Source organism: Neophocaena asiaeorientalis, unplaced genomic scaffold, assembly GCF_003031525.2.
Source record: "Neophocaena asiaeorientalis asiaeorientalis breed wild unplaced genomic scaffold, Neophocaena_asiaeorientalis_V1.1 scaffold1212, whole genome shotgun sequence".
Lineage (NCBI taxonomy): Eukaryota > Metazoa > Chordata > Mammalia > Artiodactyla > Phocoenidae > Neophocaena > Neophocaena asiaeorientalis.
Window position 1 is genome coordinate 124,614 of NW_020174248.1, and position 19,848 is coordinate 144,461.

Sequence of the window (19,848 nt, forward strand, 5' to 3'; positions counted from 1 at the left end):
TAATACATTTGTCTCCCCAACATACTGCACACACACACAGACTTGATGCACACATAAATACCACATCCCTCTCCCCAGGCCCAGGCACACAATACTGTCTTAATTCTATTTTCCATTTCTCCTCATTGCCAGATTGTAGGAAAGAAGTCACTATCTTTCCTATGAGGGGAAAGTAAACAAACAAAACCATCATTTAAAGGTAAAAACAAACATCAGTCACTCAAAAAATTAACTTACAGTAGAGAATAACCGATACAATGCAAATGATGATTTTAAGCACCATGATTTTGAAGTTGAATGACATGATGAGTATATGTAACACGTTAGAGAAGGTATGTAAAGTCTCACCATTTATCATTCAGTCATTAACTGGGTAACAATAACACTCAAATTTTGTATCTGTCTTTCCCCATCATTAGTGAAGATAATGACCCTTATCCTTGTCTTTCCAAATTATGTTAGGATTAGGGTTGAAATTTTGAAGCTTTATAGTAAATATTTGTGATAAAGGGCTTAGTAACTGCAGTATTTTATTGCTTTCCAATAGCATATAAAGTACTGTGATGGCCTACTGAAAATATGTATCATAACATTGTGATATTCTTTATATCTTTCTGCTCTTAACTAGAGTTCTGTTCCTATACGAATTAATGAAAGACAGATCTTGTGTTCAAAAAGAAGTTCAACTGAACATGGCTTTAATTCATAGAAATAGGGTCAGAGCAAGAGGAAGGGGCAAGGCTCCGGGATGTGGTTTCTAGGAGCAAACCTCTAGTCTTAATATGATTGTGTGTCTAAACTTTCTCCACAAGGCAACTCAACCAAAAATTAAGGGTGACAAAACCAGCAGTGGCAATGAATGGTTAATGGAGAGTTCACTGCTAACACTGCTTCACTGATACACCACAAGTTTTTCTATAGGGCTAAATAAACTCATAAATAGGAGAAGGAAAAGAAAAAATTCTGGGTCAACCCTCTGAAAATGCTTTATATTATGAAATTTACTACCACCAACATCACCATCCAAAACAAATGCTTATTACTATCCATCTACTATTTTAAGTAAAAATGTAAAATTAATGGAATGATTTTGAATGACTGTCTTTGCTTCAGAGAAAGTTATTACAGAAAACAAATTTTGTTCAGGAAGCTTTCTAAAGCAGACTGTACTACTCACATTTAAGATATTTCTCAGTTTAATAACTAGCAGCAAATATGCACATGCAAAATTACTTTCACACAAAAGTGTTAATTAATGTTTATTTAAATATGTAATGCTTACTATAGATAGTATATTTAAGTTAGGTCAATTGATGAGACAAGTAAATTTTAATTTGGGTGCAGTAATGTATATTTATAATGATAGAATTCATCCATGATGTAAAACATTAGAATGTCTCTATCACAATTCATTTTGTTAATGAGGAATGAAGTCCCAGAGTTTTAATTCCTTTCATTTATTTTCAAGAATCAAAGCAGGCTCAAATATTCCTGATGATAATGTGACTCTCACTTATTTATCTTTCAATATCCCTTCTTTAGTGGGAGGAAAAAACAGAGTAGAGTTATAGCTACTCTTCTAGGTACTGCAATAACTCAGAATATATGTTACCTGCAGGCCATAAAGTCACTGTTATTTATGAAAATTACTAATTCTAGCTAATATACATTAACTAATTTAGTGCCTCAATATAGATTTTTGGTTTAATCTAAAACTTCCTAAATCCACTGAAGTATGTTGCATATGTGAAAGTCTTCCATTGATTTGTATCACAGCAAAATAAGGGCAGAGAATTATTTTTTTAGATCACATAAGAGATCTGTAGATATTCATCAAGTATAGAAATATATATCCATTTAGCAATAACTTAAATTTATATGCTATTTTCACATGAATCATCTCAGTTGCTGGATACCCAATAATCTGGTAAAATAAGCATAAACTGCAATTTCTATAAAACATTTGAGAAACCTGGGTATCTTAGAGCCTATTTTAAGTATTTTAAAACATTACCTTTGATTAATATCTACCAATATATATTTTCTTTTCAAGAAAGTGTTCCTGGAGAAAAATACTATAATCTATTGTTAACAAAGTTCAAAATGTGGTTTCTAGGAATGAAATGTGACAAAAAGGAGAAATTGCCAATCCCTAAACATATTTATGTTTGGGCGAAACCCCATATGTGTATGTACTTTATGTAGGTGTATGTGTACACTCTAAATTTACAAATTTTTTCTTTGTCTGTAAATAACTATCATTACAGAGAGATACAAAGGCAAAATCTAAACTTTAAGTATTTGGAAAGCTATATAGAATACTTTAAGACAGTACTAAATAGTACTGCCTTCATGCCCAAAGAGTAGAAATGTGATCTACGGTAGACTGCTCTGGTAACATGATCAGACTTATGACACCTAATAAAGCTGACTCTGAAAATTATTTGTAAACTGTATGATCCAATAGCTTTTCTTCTGTTTGCATCCTTACATCTTTAATGGTTAATCCCAAAGAATTCTGAGCACAGGCAAAAGCCAGTAAATATATTATGTGAATCAATATCAGTATCCTGCTGGTAACCTAAAACTAAGGCTCCCTCTGTGCTGACATAAACTCGTATGAACACAGTAAGCTCATTTTCATTGAACTATTCCTTCATATGTATAATGCATTTTATTTTAAGGCAGGTATGATCTAGCTAAAACACAGGCTAGGTAATATTTATAGAATATCCCCCTTTTATCTCTTAGAAGATTTTTGGATTTTTTTTTTTAATGAACATAACAAAAAGAAGTCATAGTTACACCTGAAATACCTAGAATCAAGCTATTCTGTTGAAGAAGCTTTTAGGAACAAACAGTAGCACAGGCTAAGGTCAGAGCAGGCCTTACAAGTTATTAAAGCAAGTCATCACTGACTTCTGTGTCATAATAGAGCTCCCCCTGATAGAAACCCCTATTAAAATACATTTCCCAACCATTCAGTCAATTGTCTCTGAAATCCCACTATGTGTGTGTTCTCACTGATTAGAGCAATGCTAAAGATGTACTGATTATAAATTTGTAGCTTGAAGGTTAAATGTTGATGCCTAAGCAAGGGAATGAGATCAGTTAGGCTGTAACAAATGACTCCAGCAGCTTGGGCAGCTTGAGAAGCCAGAAGATGGTCTGGCATCAGTTTCAGAGGGACTACAATTGCAGATGGTGGGATTACCCAGGGACTCCTGACCATATAGAAGTGGCTTAGAAGGGAGATTAAAAAATAAAATTAACTGGGAACTACGATGTGCCAAGTATAGCATAAGGCAGCCTTATCTCACTTAATTTTTAAAAGATAAATGATCTTTTCCAGACTATTCCCATTGGATGTAAGGCCAATGATAGGAAAACAGACAAACTATGTTTGTATTGCATTGTTTTGTTGCTTTCCAATAAGAGGTCAGTGACATGTATCCAAAATATCTCTGCTCAATGTCAATTATAGACTTGCAATGGTAAAATTATCAGCAGATTTCCATCATCTTTGAAAACAGTTCCTGATCCCTGGGCTGTGGATACCTGAGGGGCAGTGGAAACACAGCAAACAGTTTTGGTTCTGTATTGCCTTATGAACATCAAACAGTCTGACAAACAATTTGCTTAAAACTTTTTTTTTTCTTAATAAATTTATTTATTTATTTTTGGCTGTGTTGGGTCTTCGTTGCTGCACACGGACTTTTCTCTAGTCGTGGCGAGTGGAGGCTACACTTCGTTGCAGTGCACAGGCTTCTCATTGCAGTGGCTTCTCTTGTTGTGGAACACAGGCTCTAGGCATGCAGGCTTCAGTAGCTGTGGCACATGGGCTCAGTAGTTGTGGCTCGCGGGCTCTAGAGCACAGGCTCAGTAGTTGTGGTGCACGGGTTTAGTTGCTCCGCGGCATGTGGGATCTTCCCCGACCAGGGCTCAAACCCGTGTCTCTTGCCTTGGCAGGCAGATTTTTAACCACTGCGCCACCAGGGAAGTTCCCCTAACACGTGTTTTTAAACATGATCTTACAGATGTCAATGTATGCTCTAATAGTTAATAAAATGAAATTTTTACTTTAAAGAGTTGCTGAATTTAAAGTAACTTTTGGTCATATGTTTTCTCATGTAGAGGATCTGGTAAATGGTTTGAGGTTAAAAGAGTCTGCAGTACTTGAAAACTATGAAACCACTGCTCTTCAGTTGGAATGAAGGCTAGGATAGAGCACAGGAGGATCCCATTAGTTTATGTAAGACTGAGATAAGGATCATTTAAAGTGCATGGAAGATCACTGTACCTTCAAGCCCAAAATTAGAATTCTTTTTTTTTTTTTTTTTTCCAAAATTAGAATTCTTAACTACATTTTGCATTTCAACAGGGGTGAAATGAATTTAACTTCCGGCGATTGATGCTTTTTTTTGGTAGACCTTTCTGATATTTATAAGAAAGCACTAAGTCTAGGCAAGTCACTGAAAAAGGTCAGATGTGAAAGTTTACAAACACCCGAGTGATCAATGGTTACAAAATCCAGTTGGAGACTGACTCTCATGGCTACAGGGAATAGGTTATTAAAATCATGGAGCTAAGATTTACTGCTGAACTGAGAAATTGGAAAATAATCACTTAAACACTGAAGTTAACAGTTATCAAGAGAATAACAGAGAGTACAGGTGGGAGAAAGAGAGGCATCAAAAAGAATATAAAACCAAATCAGAGCTTCCCTGGTGGCGCAGTGGTTGAGAGTCCGCCTGCTGATGCAGGGGACACGGGTTCGTGCCCTGGTCCGGGAAGATCCCACATGCCGCGGAGTGGCTGGGCCCATAAGCCATGGGCCTGCGCATTTGGAACCTGTGCTGCGCAACGGGAGAGGCCACAACAGTGAGAGACCCGCGTACCGCAAAAAAAAAAAAAAAAATCAATTTGTACACCCATTTCAAACAATTGAAAGATAAGGTTTGAAGTTTTACTACTCACTACAAGGGTTTTATTTAGGCATTTAGTAAGATATATGGTATGTTATTAACAAAAAATATATAAGAAATACTCATTAATCACAACAAACAAACAAGAAAAAAGTCCTACCATTTTTGAAACCATGTACTGATTAGAAACAGAACGTGACTTGTGTTATCAAGACTTGAAGGTCTTTTTTTTAAATACTAAATTTTTCAGATGTTTAAAGCCAGCTAGAGATTGGTCTATGAATGCATAGGGCCCTACTCACATGCATATATGATGCTTTTTTAGTTCTTTCAAAGGATTTTAGATGTCCTACATTGCCATCAATCCTATTATTTATTCTATCAAAAATGACTCGGGCTTCCCTGGTGGCACAGTGGTTGAGAGTCTGCCTGCCAGTGCAGGGGACACGGGTTCGAGCCCTGGTCTGGGAAGATCCCACATAGCACGGAGCGGCTAGGCCCGTGCGCCACAGCTACTGAGCCTGCGTGTCTCGAGCTTGTGCTCCACAATGAGAGGCCACGACAGTGAGAGGCCCGTGCACGGCGACGAAGAGTGGCTCCCACTCGCCGCAACTAGAGAAAGCCCACGCACAGAAACGAAGACCCAACACAGCCAAAAATAAATAAATAAATTTTAAAAAGACTCTTTTTTTCCATCCATCCCATTTTTATTCATTCTAACTCCCACTCCTGTAGATCCTGTACCTCTTCACAGCATCAATCTGGTAGAGTTTATTTACTGCTCTGACTTCTGCATTTTCTCCCTTCATAGTCACTTTGTTCTTCAAAATCTTATCATTTCCATCTGGTTAGAAATTCCTTGAAGGCAGAGACCAGCACACAGCACATAAAAGTTACTTGGAAATTTTGAATGCAATATGGAATTAGATATATGGATGGATGGATGGAAGGATGGACAGACAGATGAAGAGAGCGTGACACCCTCATTTAAGAAAAATTTGAAATACCAGAAAAGATTGTTTGTAGTCATCAGCAAGGACCCCCCAAAGTGTAACCTTCAGCCTCACAAGAGGCTGCATGAGTAGGACGTAACTTCAGGCTAGGTGGCTGAGACAGACTTTGTAGGAGGTGAAAAATAGAGGCAGTCAGCTGACAACACTCCACATAGTTGGACAACATGTCCTACCTTGAAGAGGCACTGGGAGGTGCAGCTCATGTCTTCCACACTAATCAACTTTTTTTTAATTGTGAAAGGAAACACATAACACTGATTTACCCTCAACAATTTTCAAGCGTACAATATAGTATTGTTAACTCTGTGCACAGTATTGTACAACAGATCTCTAGAACCTTTTCATCTTGCATGACCCAAACTCTATACCCATTGAACAACTGTTTCCCTTTCCCCCATACCCTAGCAATCAGCATTCTACTTTGTTTCAATGAGTTTATTTTAGATATCTTAAAGAAGTGCAATCATGCATTATTTGTCTTTCTGTGATTGATTTTTTTTACTTAGTATAATGTTTGCAAGTTTCGTCCATCATGTAGCATATGCCAGGAATTATTTTTTTCAGGCTGAATAACATTCTATTGTATTTATATACCACATTTTCTTTATACATTCATCCATCAATGCACTTTTGGGTTGCTTCCACATCTTATCTGTTATGGATAATGCTGCATGAATATGGGTGTACAAATATCCCTTCAGAATTCTGTTTTTAATCCTTTTGGATATATACCGAGAAGTGGGATCATAGGGTAGTTTTATTTTTTGAGGAAACTCCATACTCTTTTCCATAGTGGCTACACCATTTTACAATCCCTCCAACAGTGCACAATTCCAATTTCTCCACGTCCTCAATGAAACTTCTTTTTTTAAACCAGTGGCAATACTGATGGGTGTAAGGTGATATCTCATTGTGGTTTTGATTTGCATTTCCCTAGTGATTAGTGATGTTCAACATTTTTTCATATTTTTTTGGCCATTTGTTTATCCTTTTTGGAGAAACATCTATTAAAATTTTTTGGCAATTTTTAAATCAGATTATTTGGTTTTCTGTTGTTGATTTGCAGAAGTTTTGAAAATATATTCTGGATATTAACACCTTATCTGGTAGATGGTCTGTGAATACTTTCTCCCATTTTTTAGGCTGACTTTTCACTCTGTTGATTACTTCATTTGCTGTGCAAAAATTATGAATTTTGATGTAGTCCCGTTTGTCTATTTTTGCTTTTGTTGTCTGTACTTTTTGGAGTAATATCTCAGAAACCATTGCACACTCCAATGTCATGAAGGTTTTCTATTTTTCTTCAAGGAGTTTTATAGTTTCAATTCTTACATTCAATTTTTACGGTCTTCAGTTGATTTAGAGTTCATTTTTTTATACAGTGTAAGATAAAAGCCCTTCATTTTTTTTTGCATGTTTACCCAGTTTTCCCAACACCATTTGTTGAAAAGACTATCCTTTCCCAATTGTTTAGTCAATGGCAGCATTTTCAAAGTTCGCTTGACATAAGGGTTGCTTTCTGAGCCGTCTCTTCTGTTCCTTTGGTCTATTTATCTATCTATATGCCAGTATTATACTGGTTTGATTACTGTAGCTTTGTACAATATGTTTTGGAATCAGGAAGTAGGAGGCCTCCAGCTTTGTTCTTTCTCAAGATTCTTTTGGCTATTTGGGATCCTTTGAGATTTCATATAAATTTTAGGATTTTTTTTCTATTTCTGCACAAAATGCCAATGAACTTTGTTTTTATTGACAATTTTTTTAGAGCAGTTTTAGCTTCACAGCAAAATTAAGAGGATGATACAGAGGTTTCCCATATATCCCCTGCCTCCAAACATGTATACCCTCCCCTATTATCAAAATCTCTTACCAAAGGATACATTTGTTATAATTGATAGACCTATGATGATACACCACAATCACCCAAAGTCCATAGTTTATCTTATTTACTTGGTGTTATACATTCTGTGAGCTTGGACAAATATATGACACGTATCCATCAAATCCTGACTAATACATTACCTCTCTAATGTGAAATGCCCCAAATTATAGAAAAAATAATTATAGATAATCAATGACTATAGAATTTAAAGCATGTTTGATGGGGAAGCGATATACAGTAGAGATATGGGGTGCCAGTAATGTTCTATTTCCTGACAAGAGTTGTGGATACGGGAGGGTTTATTTGACAATATGATTTGTTAAAATGTTTTGAGTCATTTTCTCTATGTTGTTTCAAGGAAAAAAACTTTTAAAAATAAGCAAAAAAAATTCAACGGACGGACAGTAAACCAAGATGTCCTTAATTCATACTCCTCTGTAGTAGAAAATTAAAATTAGTATGGTTTCCACTAAGTATAAATTTGGAAGTGATTGGAAATTTCTTTGCCAATGTGAAATTATTTCTGGGAGTTTAGAATTGGGGATTTTAGCATAAATATATCCCTACATTATTCCTAAACCAAGATTATAATCAAAAGCCATAGACAAAACACATAGACATTAGGTTTATAGCTAATCTCAGTGGTCAATGGAGGAAGACCCCAATAGGCCCTACCTGATGTATCTGAACAAAGCTGTCTCTTTTTTACTAATAATGGATCAACAAAACCAAGTAACACATCTGGAGGAATTTGAAATGCAGAATGAACAAACCTAGAAGCCAGGATATGTTTAAAAGCAAATATAAATATTCAATACATTCTGGGTTTGCACTATGAATGAATGGAGTTTCCAAAAGATGAAAACATCCCAGAGTATTGCTCTTCTTAATCCTTAAGCCAGCTCTGAATAACTCAAAAGTTGCTTATAGCTATGGGGTAGTGTTCCTTAGATGTACTTAACTCACTTTACATATTTTAAAAATGTATTTTTAATCCACATATCGTAGAACGGCACATAAGAACCAGGTATGGCTTTGTTTACTTTCTGTCTTCTAATATTTTAAGCATTGAAATATAGTTGATTTCCAATACTGTGTTAGTTTTAGGTGTACAACAAAGTGATTCAGTTATACATATATACTTTTTTTTCAGATTCTTTTCCATTATAGGTTATTACAAGATATTGAATATAGTTCCCTGTGCTATACAGTAAATCCTTTTGCTTACCTATTTTAGATATAGTAGTATGTATCTGTTGATCCCGAACTCCTTATTTATATATCCCCCTCCCCATTCCCCTTTGGTAACCATAAGATTGTTTCCTATGTCTGTGAGTCTGTTTATGATTTGTAAACAAGTTCATTTGTATTTATTTTTTAGATTCCACATGTAAGTGATATCATATTTGTCTTCCTCTGAATTATTTCTCTCTTTATGATAACCTCTAGGTTCATCCATATTGCTGCAAATGGCAATATTTCATTCTTTTTTATGGCTGAGTAATATTCCACTACAGACACAGACACATAGACACACACACACACACACACACGTATATGCCACATTTTCTTTACCCATTCATCTGTTGATAGATACTTAGGTTGCTTCCATATCTTGGCTATTGTAAACAGTGCTGCTATGAACATTGGGGTGCATATATCTTTTTGAATTAGAGTTTTCATCTTTTCTGGATATATGTCCAGGAGTGGGATTGCTGGATCATATGGTAACTCTACTTTTAGCTTTTTAAGGAACATTCATACTGGTTTCCATAATGGCTGTACCAATTTACATTCCCACTAACAGTGTAGGAGGGTTCCCTTTTCTCCACACTTTCCCCAGCATTTATTATTTGTAGACTTTTTGATGATAGCCATTCTGACCCGTGTGAGGTGACACCTCACTATAGTTTTGATTTGCATTTCTCTAATAATTAGCAATGTTGAGCACCTTTTCATGTGCCTGTTGGCCATTTGTATGCCTTCTTTGGAGAAATGTCTTTTTAGGTCTTCTGCCCGTTTTTGATTGGGTTGTTTTTTGTTATTGAGCTGTATGAGCTGTTTGTATATTTTGGAAATAAACCCTTTGCTGGTCACATCGTTTACAAATATTTTCTCCCAGTCCGTAGGTTGTTTTTTCATTTGGTTGATGGTTTCCTTTGCTGTGCAAAAGCTTGTAAGTTTGATTAGGTCCCATTTGTTTACTTTTGCTTTTATTTCTTTGCCTTGGGAGACTGACCTAAGAAAATAATGCTGTGATTTATGTCCTAGAATGTTTTACCTATGTTCTCTTCTAGGAGTTTTATGGCATAGTGTCTTATACTTAAGTTTTTAAACCATTTTAAGTTTATTTCTGTATATGATGTGAGGGAGTGTTCTAACTTCATTGATTTACATGAGGCTGTCCAGCTTTCCCAATATCACTTGCTGAAGAGACTTTTTCTCCATTGTATATTCTTGCCACCTCTGTTGAAGATAAATTGACTATAGGCGTGTAGGTTTATTTCTGGGCACTCCATTCTGTTCCATTGATCTATATGTCTGTTTTTGTGCGAATACCACATTGTTTTGATTACTGTGTAGTATCCTCTAAAGTCTTGGGAGGTTATGCCTCCAGCTTAGTTCTTTTTCCTCAGGATTGTTTTGGCAATTCTGGGTCTTTTATGGTTCCATATGAATTTTAGGATTATTTGTTCTAGTTCTATGAAAAATGTCATGGGTAATTTGATAAAATCACATTAAATCTGTAGATTGCTTTTGGTATTATGGCCATTGTAACAATATTAATTCTTCCAATCCAAGAGCATGGGATATCTTTCCATTTCTTTGAATCAATTTCCTTTATCAATGTTTTATAGTTCTCAGTGTATGTCTTTTACCTCCTTGGTTAGGTTTATTCCTATCCTGAGTTGTTTTTTTGGTCAATCTTAAATGGATTATTTTAGTTTCTCTTAAATGGATTATTTTACTTTCTCTTTTTGATATTTCACTGTTAGTGTAAAGAAATGCTACAGATTTCTGTATATTAATCTTGTATTCTGCTATGATATGGTTCCATATGAATTTTAGGATTATTTGTTCTAGTTCTATGAAAAATGTCATGGGTAATTTGATAAAATCACATTAAATCTGTAGATTGCTTTTGGTATTATGGCCATTGTAACAATATTAATTCTTCCAATCCAAGAGCATGGGATATCTTTCCATTTCTTTGAATCAATTTCCTTTATCAATGTTTTATAGTTCTCAGTGTATGTCTTTTACCTCCTTGGTTAGGTTTATTCCTATCCTGAGTTGTTTTTTTGGTCAATCTTAAATGGATTATTTTAGTTTCTCTTAAATGGATTATTTTACTTTCTCTTTTTGATATTTCACTGTTAGTGTAAAGAAATGCTACAGATTTCTGTATATTAATCTTGTATTCTGCTATGTTGCTGAATTCATTTATTAGTTCTAATAGTTTTTGTGTGGAGTCTTTAGGGTTTTCTATATAAAGTACCCTGTCATCTGCATGTAATGACAATTTTACCTCTTCCCTTCCAATTTGGATGTCTTTTATTTCTTTTTCTTGTCTGACTTCTGTGGCTAGGACATGTAATACTATGTTGAATAGAAGTGTTGAAAGTGAGCATCCTTGTCTGTTCCAGAATTTGGTCAGAAGACTTTCAGCTTTTCAACTTTGAGTATTATATTAGCTGTGAGTTTGTCATAAATGGCTTATATTCTGTTGAGATATACTCCTTATATACCCACTTTGGTAAGTTTTTATCATGAATTGATGTTGATTTTTATCAAATAGTTTGTCTGCATCTAATGAGATGATCATGTGGTTTCTGTCTCTTCTTTTGTTGATGTGGTGTATCACATTGATTGATTTGCATATGTTGAACCATCCTTGTGACTCTGGGATGAAGCCAACTTGATCATGCTTTATGATCCTTTTTATGTGTTATTGGATTTGGTTTGCTAATATTTTGTTGAGGATTTCTGCATCTATATTTATCAAAGATACTGGCCTGTAATTTCCTTTTCTTGTAATGTCTTTGTCTGGTTTGGTATTAGGGCGACGGTGGCTTTATAGAATGATTATGGGAATGTTCCCTCCTCTTCAATCTTTTGAAATAGTTTGAGAAGGACAGGTATAAGTTTTTCTTTGTATGTTTGGTAGAATTCCCCAGTGCAGCCATAGACTCCTGGACTTTTGTTTGTAGGGAGTTTTTTAAATTACAGATTCTATTTCACTTCTAGTGATCAGTCTGTTCAAATTATTTGTTTCTTCTTGACTCAGTTTTGGCAGACTTTATGTTTCTAGAAACTTGTGCATTTCTTCTAGGTTGTTCATTTTGTCCATTTATTGGATTTCTGTGGTGTCAGTTATTATTTCTCCTTTTTAATTTCTTATTTTGTTTATTTGGTTCCTCTTTCCTTCTTGGTGAGCTTGGGTAGAGGTCTGTCAATTTTATTTATCCCTTAAAAAAACCAACTCGGATTTATTGATTTTTCTATTGTTTTTATCTCTTATTTATTTCTTCTCTGATCTTTGTTATTTCCTTCCTTCTGCTGAATTTGGGTTTTGTTTGTTCTTATTTTTCTAATTATTTTAGGTGGCAGGTTAGGTTATTTATTTGAAATTTTTCTTGTTTTTTGAAGGCCTGTATTGCTATGGACTTCCCTCTTAGAACTGGTTTTGCTAGATTTTGTGAGGTTGTGTTTTGAATGTCATTTGTCTCCAGATATTTTCTGATTTCCTCATTGACCCATTTATTTTATAGTAGCATGTTGTTTAGTCTTCCATAATCATTTTCTCGTTTTTCTTTCTGTGGTTGATTTCTAGTTTCATACCATTGTGGTCAGAAAAGATGCCTGAAATAATTTCTATCCTCTTAAATTTGTTAAGGCTTGTTTTATGTCCTACTATGTGGTCTGTCCTAAAGAATATTCCATGCATGTTTGAAAAGAAGGTGTATTCTGGAGTTTTTGGAATATAGTGTCCTGTAGATATCAATTAAGACCAACTGTGTATTGTATCATTTAGGATCTCTGTTGCTTTATTGATCTGTCTGCAAAATCTGTCCATTGATGTCAGTGGGGTGTTAAAGTCTCCTACTATTATTTTCTTCCTGCCAATTTCTCTCTTTGTGTCTGTTAGCATTTGCTTTATGTGTTTAGTTGCTCCTATATTGGGTGCATATATGTTAACAAGTATAATATTATCTTCTTGTATTGATCCCTTTATCATTATATACTATCCTTCTTTGTCTTTCTTTATGGATCTCTTCCTTTGTGGACTTTGTTTTAAAGTCTATTTTGTCTGATATGAGTATTGCTGCCCCTGCTTTCTTGTCATTTCCATTTGCATGAAATATCTTTTTCTATCCACTCACTTTCGATCTGTGTGTCACTTCTGCCCTACAGTGGGTCTCTTGTAGACAGCATATTGTAGGTTCTTATTTTTTATCTAATCTGCAACTCTTTGTCTTTTTATCAGAACATTTAGTCCATTGACATTTAAAGTAATTATTGATAAGTATGTAATTACTGCCACTTTAAATTTTGTTTTCCAGGTGATTTTGTAGTTTGTTCCTTTCTTCTTTTGTTTTTTCTTTTGTGGTTTGATGGTTTTCTTTTCTATCAATATTATGCTTGCATTCCTTTCTTTTTGGTTTTTGTGAATCTATTTTATGTTTTTGATTTGTGATTACCCTGATTTTCAAGTATGTTAACCCATAACTATATCTACTTGCTTTAAACTGGTAATCATATAAGTTCCAACACATTCTAAAACATCTACATTTTTTACACTCCCCCCTGACATTTTGTGATTTTGCTGTCCTATTTCACGTCATTATGTTTATCCTTTTGCTGTTCATTGTAGTTATAATTCCTTTTACAAAAATTTTTTGATTTTGTTTTTAAATCCACACACTGGCTTATTAAAGTGATCTTCATTTTTTAATATATTTGCCTTTAGTATTGTGTCTTTCCCTTTCCTATAGATTTCTGCTTCCTTACTATTTAGAGAAGACCTTTCAATATTTCTTTTAGGATAGGTTTAGCATTTCTGCATCCTTTTAGTTTTTGCTTATCTGAGAAATTCGTATTCTCTCTTACTACTCTTAATGATCATATTTCTTGGTAGAGTATCCTACGTGGCAGTTTCTTCTCTTTCAGGACTTTGAATATATCATGCCACTCCTTTCTGGCCTACAAAATTTCTGTAGAGAAACCAGCTGATAGCCTTATGGGGGTTCCCTTGTAACTGACTCTTCTCTTGCCATCTTCAGAATCCTCTCTTTATCTTTAATTTTTGCCATTTTAATTTTGATATGTCTTGGTGTGGGTGTGTTTGAGTTCATTTTGTTTGGGACCCTCTGTGCTTTCTGTACCTGGATATCTGTTTCCTTCCTTAGGTTTAGGAAGGCTTCTGCCATAATTTCTTCAAGTACATTTTCAATCCCCCTTTCTCTTTTTTGTTCTTCTGGGATCCCTATTATGCATAGGTTGGCACGCTTAATACTATCCCATAGATCTCATATGTTGCTTTCATTTTTAAAAATTCTGTCTTTCTGTCTGTTCTGATTGGGTGATTTCCATTATTCTATCTTCCAGATGAGTTATTCATTCTTCTTCATTATTTAATTTCCTATTCATTGCCTTTAGCTTGGTTTTTAATCTCTGCAATTGACTTGACTAATTTTGATTGGTTCCTCTTTATAGTTTCTAGTTCCTTGTTCCAGTGATCTGCATTTTTCTTTTTTTTTTTTTTTTTTTGCCATGCTGCATGGCTTGTGGGATCTTAGTTCCCCGACCAGGGATTTAACATGGGTCCCGGCAGTGAGAGCGCTGAATACAAGTCCCAACCACTGGACCGCCAGGGAATTCCCTGATCTGCATTGCTATCAAGAGTTTTTCTTAATCCCTTTAGCATTTTTATTACCTCCTTTTTGAACTCAGAGTATGGTATACTGGAGAGGTCTGTTTCATTGTTTGTTCTTTCAGGGTACTTCTCTTGTTCTTTTAATTGGGAGTAGTTCCTCTGCTTTTTCATTTTATTGAACTTTCTCTGACTCTATGAATTGAGGAGAAACAATTATCTACTATGGTCTTGAAGGGCTGTTTTTATGTGGGAGCATCCCTGTGTAGACTGTATGAGTCCAATATTTTTGGTGAGAGGGTTGTTTTTGGTATGGATGCCTGCCATGTCTTTCCTCAGAGTGTGCTGGCCGTTGTTCCCTTGATAGAGGGTGTGTTTGGCTTTTGTGGTATCTGCACTGGATGTTGGGCAGGGCATCCTCTTTGGTCTGTGGCTGTCAGCGTCTTATTGGGGGCAGGGTCTGCTCCCCAGTTTTTGAAGTAGAAGCCCCCAGATCCACTTCTAAGCTGTGGTGTGAGGTAGGCAGGACCACAGTGCTCCTGTTGGGAAAGGAGCCACTGTGTATTCCTTCCCAGGAGCTGTCCACTGGGGACATGTGATTCTGTGATACCATCCACCACCTAGTGTGTGTGTCCACAAGGTCTGCTGCTGCTGGCACCGCCCCTGGACCTGCCCACACTGTGGGAGCCCTGATAACTGGCTTAGCTGTCAGTTCCACTTCCAGTGTATATGGGCACCCAAAGCCCACCACTGCCACAGCTGCACCTCATTGGGAGCATGCTGAGAATGGCACTTCTGTGGCAGACCCGCACTCTAACTGGTGTGCACCAGCAATGGTGACCCAGACCACACACTAGGCCGTTCAGGTTGTCTCCATGCAGCCAAACCGAGTCCTCTCCACAGATCTGTCCTCTGAAGCCTGAGGTTCAGCACCCAGCTGCTGTGTGCACCAGCAGGCACATGTCTTGGCCTGGGAAGAGTGACAACGATGTGGCAGCCATCAGTGCTGATCCCTCTCTATCCCACCTGCCAGCAAGCTAGCAGCTGCACATTCTTCTCGAGCAAAGCCCAGGCCACTCCATTTCCCTATCTGTTCCAGCAGACCTCCTAGCCAGCAAAGGGGGTCCCAGGGTGATGGAACCTTTCCTCTTTTGGAGCTCCCTCCAGGGGCACAGGTCCCATCCTGATACCTTTCTTTTCTTCTTTTTCCTTTTGTCCTACCCAGTTATGTGGGCATCTTTCTTGTAGCTTTGGTTGTATAAGAGATCTTCTGCCAGCTTTCAGTTGGTATTCTGTGAGAATTGTTCTACATGTAGATGTATTTTTGATGTGTTTGTGGGGGGAGATGAGCTCCACCTCCTTATACTCTGCCATCTTGACCTCCTCCCCAGGAACTAGATATTACTTTACCTACATTACAGTTACTATGCTGTTGCCCACCTGAGTGCATTCCAAGTGGTTTAAATCTGGGTCTGATTCATTTTCTGCTGGTCTGCTCTATGTGATGCAGGCTCCTCCTCTTTCAAAAACAGTAAAGTATCTAGAAGAGGAATGCTTAAAATACTTTAATAAATACTAGAATCCAACCCAATATACCCATATGCACCCTGCACAAATACCATGGTATGCACTGACATTTTTTTTAATAGCATAATTTCCATTTGAGTGGCAATGCCTTATCATATTAATGAGACAAGCATAAGAAGGTTTATTATGCATCCAGAAGTTTTATGATTCTATAACAAGGATGACAAAATGTCTGCCATATAAGAAAACAGTAAATATAATTAAGAGCTTTACATTCTCAGTTTTAACGTCAGATTTACATATTTTAAAATATACTTCTCATAAACATAATATTCTACACTTTTATGATAAAGACTTTTAAGCACTGCTTTAACTTTAAAAACAGAACAGAATACTTAATTATCATATCAACAAATGAAGTCTAAATTATAATTTAATTATTTATCATTTAAACTCCCTATTAACATATTAAAATATATGTGCAAAGTTCCATTTACCTGTGTTTTAAAGTCAGAAAAAATTTATATAATCCAGTACCTTAACACCAGCAACTCCAAAATGAACAAGATTGTGTCATATATTTTTTTAAGAAAAAGTCCAAGAATTCTGCTAAAATATATCTCACCCATGAATAGGGAAAGCACTAATGACATTAGTTTAGAGTGGGTAATTAAATTAGGCACAACCCAAGAGTCGTGTGGCAAGAAATTCATAGAGGAGACATTTCAGTGACAGCTCTGCTGTTAATGACACTGAAGCTACTGCACACCAGCCAACTGCGAATGTGCAGGGCCACTGCTCCTGATGGCATTAGAAATATAACTACTATGTCTTTGGAAACATGATCATGTATCATATGGAAAAGGGTCATATTCAGAATAGTTAGCTTCTAATGCTAATAAATCCTCCAATGTAAAAGGGAACTATAGAAAAATAGATAAATAGCATAGGACCCCAAAGAATCCTGACTATGCCAGGTATTAAGCCTTTGGTTACTAGGTCTTGAGTAGGTATGAAGTCCAGAGGGAGTGGGTAGACAGCCCAGGCGTAAGGTGTGGGCACTACGGACAGAGGCTAGTTACCGACTAACAAAGAAGTATGTCAAGATTTTATCCACTGGCAAATATATACCATTTTGTGTCAGTTGAAAACCGTCCCTGAGTTTAGTTCACTGTCATCTACCAAACATTGCCTATATGATTCTTACTGTGCATCTCTAATTGGTCCCTCATTTGGAACATAATCCACTAAAACACTGAAGCCTTACTATATAAGTAATGGATTTTCACAACTCAAAAATAATTTTATACAAGTTTCTTAGTAAACTGGTCATGTAAAAGCAGTAAAAAATCTGGTTTGATAAAGTTGGTTCTCATAGTGGTGCAGGTTACCAACACTGAAAGTACTATACACATAAACCAAATTTAACAATTAAATAAACAGATGGAAAATGATGGATACAGGTCTCTCATTGTTGGACTGGGAGGTTACAGAAAAGCAATGGGGAAAGGTTAGAATGACTCGTGGTACTGGATTATAATTGAAGATACCAGAAAGAACTCATGTTTTAGCTTAATACAGATATGGATGGATACATACACAAGTATTTATAGGGATGTATATGTGTAGGGGTTCGTATACACACATATATTTCCTTGCTCCGTCAGCTGAGAGGGCCTAGAAGCATTGACACACCAGTTGCAATAAGCACACCTGGCACCCATTCTCCAAAAAATAAAAACATTCTCAAACAAAAGGAACCAGGACTCCTAGGAGAAATGGCCAACTCTAGGCTTGGGACAAGAAATATACACAGTGACTGTGGACCATATTGCAGTGATAGAAGTTATAGAAATTCTCAGAAACAAACACGAAGATAAGGATGTGTCAAAGGGACAAAAGAATCCAAAAAATAAAGAGTTCTCAATAGACAAAGCTGGAACAATTTGAGCAAGAAAATACAGAAAGCAGTATAAAATTATAATCCAATGTATAAAATAAATATCCAAGAGTCCACAGTCAACGGACTATGGCAGATAAATAAAGAAAGATCATAGTCAATGGTCAAATAAATAAGTAAACTAAAGAAAATAGACAAATCTCCTTTGCAGAACAATTTCAAATAATTTATGTGAATACTCAGGGCTCTCAAAGAGGTAGCACTTAAATCCCACTCCTTAACTGGAGGCAGAGTGTAATGACTTCATTCCAAAGAGTACAGTATAGAAAGTGAGGAAAAGTAACTCTGGTGGAGAAACCTGATAAACAATATCTCAGGTAAGTGATCAATGTTAACACTGAGTCCTGCTGATAGCATGTTCCCTTGATATGATGGGATGATAATGGTATTTTACCTCAGTGGTCTTCTACAACAAAATCTATAACTCAAGTTTAATCATGAGAAACGCATTAGACAAAACCAAATTGAGGAATACCGTACAAAAGAGCTGACAAGTACTCCTCAAAACTGTCAAGGTCATCTCATCTAAAACAAGGTAAATCTGAGAAACTGTCATAACCAAGTGGAGTCTAAAGAGACATGATAACTAAATGTAATGTGGGATCCCAGTGAGGATCCTCAAAGAGTAAAATAACATTAGGGAAAAATCTGAGGAAATCCCGAAAAAGTAGAAACTTTAGTTAGCAATAATGTATCCATATACATTTATCAGTCATGACAAATGTGCCATACTAATGTAATATGCTAACAATAGAGGAAACTAGGTGTGAGGGGTATAGGAACTCTCTGTACTATTTCTAAAACTTTGCTGCACATCTAAAGCTATTATAAAATTTTATTAAGATAAAAAAGTTAGAAGGAGGCAAAATGTTGTACTAGATATAATAACGTGATTTCAAATCTAGCTTCGCTCATCTAAGAGCTGGTTGAAAGTATAAGAGGTAAATAGTCTAATAGTGTTTCTGTTTTCTCTGTAATTTGGGGACTATATGCTTTACAACGTGGAGTTATTTGAAGGGTAAAGTTAAGTAATACCTGCTTTTGTATTTCATTAGTTTATATACAAAGACAGAATTATGAGTAGCAGAAACAAAATCTACTCTAATGTTATAAAGATATGTATCAAGCCTAAAGAGTCCCAAAGCAACATCATTTCTAGTATTAATGTCATTTTCTGCCAAAATGTTTAATCTAATCCCTCCTGATGGCATTTTCCCTTATCCAGTCTTTCTAGGTCCCCAAGCTTCACTAACTTTACTGAGAACCTGAATCACCCAGGGATATTTTTAAAATACAGATGCTGTTGATTCCTTAGATCTGGAGTAGGACCTGAAATTCTCTTTCAAACAAGCTCAAAGTCTCTCCTCAAACTAGCGACCTCAGCAGGCAAATTTACAGGTCCCACCAAAGACTTGCTAAACCAGGAGTTCAGGAGGTGGGACTCAGAAGCTGTTTTAACAAGCCCTCCAGGTAAGTCATATGCAAGTTTGAGAACCAGTGTTCTAGAGCAAGGGTTCTCAACTTTGGCTTTCCATTAGAAAAATCTGGGAAGTAGTTAAAACTTTCAGCACTCTCGGTCACCCTTCAGATCATTAATATCAGCATTTTGGGGTAGCAAGAAGACATCTGTAGTTTTTTTTTTTTTTTTTTTTTTTTTTTTTACTACG

The 19,848-nt window shown here is 36.0% G+C and overlaps 1 pseudogene; it reads left to right on the forward strand.

Moving 5' to 3' along the window:
* Positions 1-257: 257 nt before the first annotated feature.
* LOC112406451 (serine/threonine-protein kinase MRCK beta pseudogene) overlaps positions 258-19,848 on the forward strand; it is a 28,863-nt pseudogene continuing 9,272 nt past the window's right edge.